At 31.7% G+C, this 2,965-nt stretch overlaps 1 long non-coding RNA gene across 1 annotated transcript; it reads left to right on the plus strand.

Moving 5' to 3' along the window:
* The first annotated feature begins 356 nt into the window (after window positions 1–356).
* LOC128039671 (uncharacterized) lies at window positions 357–1,399 on the plus strand. The gene is made up of 2 exons (XR_008194126.1): window positions 357–487; window positions 1,206–1,399. It is a non-coding gene; the product is annotated as an uncharacterized LOC128039671 (long non-coding RNA).
* Window positions 1,400–2,965: the final 1,566 nt, after the last annotated feature.

The raw sequence follows: 2,965 nt of genomic DNA on the forward strand, positions 1-2,965 counted from the left end.
GTGAAATAGTTTAATTTTATAAATTTTTATTAGTTCTTGATTGATTGAAATATTGTGTGAAAATATAGATAGGAAATTTTAATGCTTTAGTGCTTAATTGAATTTTAGGACTAAATTGAGAAAAATGCAAAGTGTGTCTAATTAGTGATTAAATGACTTAATTGAATTATTGCATGAAATTGGAAGTGTTTATGTGGCAATTAGACCATAAATTAGTGTTATGGACACAAAAGGGTATTTCTAGAAAAATATCTAAGTAATGTGTCAAGGGCATTTTTGTCCAAATTGAATAAAGACAAAATAAAGATGAAAACAAGTGTTCATCTTCTTAAAATCAGACGTTTGCTGCCAAAAAAATTCATGTCACCATAGCTAGGGTTCTTGAACTTCCTAAGCTCAATTATCAAGAAAGAAGAAATAGTGGAAGTGATCGGGGAAAAGAGAAAGTTATCGACTAAATTACAAAAATAGTCGTTTTGCATCCGAGGTAAGTTATGTGTAAATAATAGTAATATATTTTTATAAATTATGAATTTTATTGATATGTGAATCAATATTGAATGTGGAAGGAAAATTGTTCATGAATTATTCAAGTGATAAAGTGTTAAAATAAAGTGTTAAGTGTAAATTCCGGTTGAACTTAGGAATAGAAGTGGATACAAGTGACATGTCACTAGAGATCGATGTTCTGATGTTACAGTGAGTCCCGGGTGCTGGGTGATCTAGCATGTGTTGCAGACACCTGACAGTTGTGTGAGCAGGCCCGTGGACATTTCCAGTGTTATTGATCAGTGGTAGCTTGGCTACGTTTGATGGTAGCTTGGCTACATTTCGATGGTAACCGGCTACATAACAAATGGTAACCGGCTACATATCGTTGTTGCACTTATGTGCTAAATCTCTACGTATCTGTGTATATTCCGAGTGTTCAACAGATTAATGATGGGTTAAAGTGAATATGAAATGAAGTGTGTATGCAGGTACAATTGAAAGAATTGAGCATATGTGATAAATGTTAAGTGTGAAAATGTATATGCAAGTGAATTGGTAAGATTGTGCATGTGTAAGTGATTGAAATTGCTAAGAAATGTTTTGATTAGTTATATGTTAAAAGTGTTAATTATTAAATGAGTAATTATTGTTTACATGTAACTTACTAAGCTATTTATAGCTTACACCTTTCTTTCTTTTCCTTTGTTTTATAGTGATTTGAACTTGATCGAATTGGGGATCGTCGGAGCTCGTATCACACTATCATAATCATCTCGGTATTATGTGCTTTTCAAAACGTTTAAACTATGGCATGTATAGAGTCTTAATCATTTTGAGCATGTTCAAATGATATGGCTAATATTAGCTATTGAAGTAGTTATTAAAGAATATGTTTTGGTGTTATGTATGTTAAAATGGTAACTAATTCAAAGAAGCAGTTTCTTTGACAGCAGCAGTGACGTGAATGTGAAAAATCACCATAAATAGTATAAATGGAATTAGGGAGTGAATTATATATATAATTAAAGCTTATCGAGTCTATTTTTATGTGGAAGAAACAGTGTAGGCAAAGGAATTTTATAGTTTGAGATATTTGAATTTTAGTGAGACAGGGTCAGAATGGTTTTTGAAGTCCCCTATTCTGACTTTAGAAAATCATTATAAATTGTACAGAAATAATTATAGGTCATAATTTATATTTGTAGATTCCTTATTGAGTATATTTTCAAAAGAAATAAACGGTAACCTTATATTAATTCTGTACAATGAGATAATTGATTTTTAGTGCCAAGAGGTCAGATCTGTCGAGCTGTGAAACAGGGGATACTTTAATGAATAAACTGTACTAATTGGCCAAGTCAAAAATTCTGAAAATTTTATGGTAAGTAGGAATATGAGTCTAGTTTCAGGGAAAATTTATGGATTTAAAATTCGAGTTTCGTAACTTGAGTTATAATTAAATTAGTGACAGTCGCGCAGGTGAACAATCTTGTTATGAACAGTGAATTTAATTTTAAAAGCAAATTTTTATGCTCTGAATTGGTAAGTTAAATTGGATAACATCTCGTACTCGATTCCGGCGACGGTCTCGGGTAAGGGGTGTTACAGATTTTCTAGGAATAGTACTCTCCACTTGTTTCTTTTATAATTCTTTTCTAAATGCTGGTGATTACTTTCTATTTCATGTTTGTACGGAAGTATACATTATTTCTGAGTTAAATGTTATTTTATTCAATCTTGCTTCTACTATTTAATCTTTGGATTTGAATGTTTATTGCATGGAAGTGTTATTACAGTCACTGACACTGGAAAGTGCAGTGACAGTTCAAGCTAACAACCATGACAATGGAAGTTGCTTGAGGATTAGAGGAATTTAATCCACTTGTCCTTAATAGTGTTCCATTGCCATCACCGAAAGGTGTGGCTAATGTGCATGTTTAAGTCTTAGATTAAATATAGAAGTTAAGCTTGGTAAGATATTCATTGCAATTTAATGCATTGTCAATCACCTATCCTTTTATACCTTGTAAGCACTTAGTATTCTGTTCAATATTCACGTTGGGGATCCCAGTTTATCATTATCATATTTTATCTTATTGTTTTCAAGTTATTGCTTCGATAACTACTCTCACAATTTATCTCATTTCTATCTATTTATTGCACTGACATTGATAGACAAAAGACAACCATCCTCATGGGATCAATATCCTACAGACTCATATCTATCTACTATACTTGCATCGACAGTGTACGCTTTCACATTATTGCTATGACGTTAAACAGCCGATCAAGTTTTGGCGTCGTTGCCGAGGATGGCGTTTGTTTGATGTTTATTTTTGTTTGTTTTTATTTCATAATATTTAGTTGTTACTAACCTATTTTATTTTTTTTCGCTGTTTTCACATTTTATTTTAGGTGTTTTATGACCCGAAGAAATTTGGAGTTTATTGTCAATTTTGATCCAGAAATTGAA

The sequence above is a fragment of the Gossypium raimondii genome, chromosome 3 (assembly GCF_025698545.1).
Source record: "Gossypium raimondii isolate GPD5lz chromosome 3, ASM2569854v1, whole genome shotgun sequence".
NCBI classification, from domain to species: Eukaryota; Viridiplantae; Streptophyta; class Magnoliopsida; order Malvales; family Malvaceae; genus Gossypium; species Gossypium raimondii.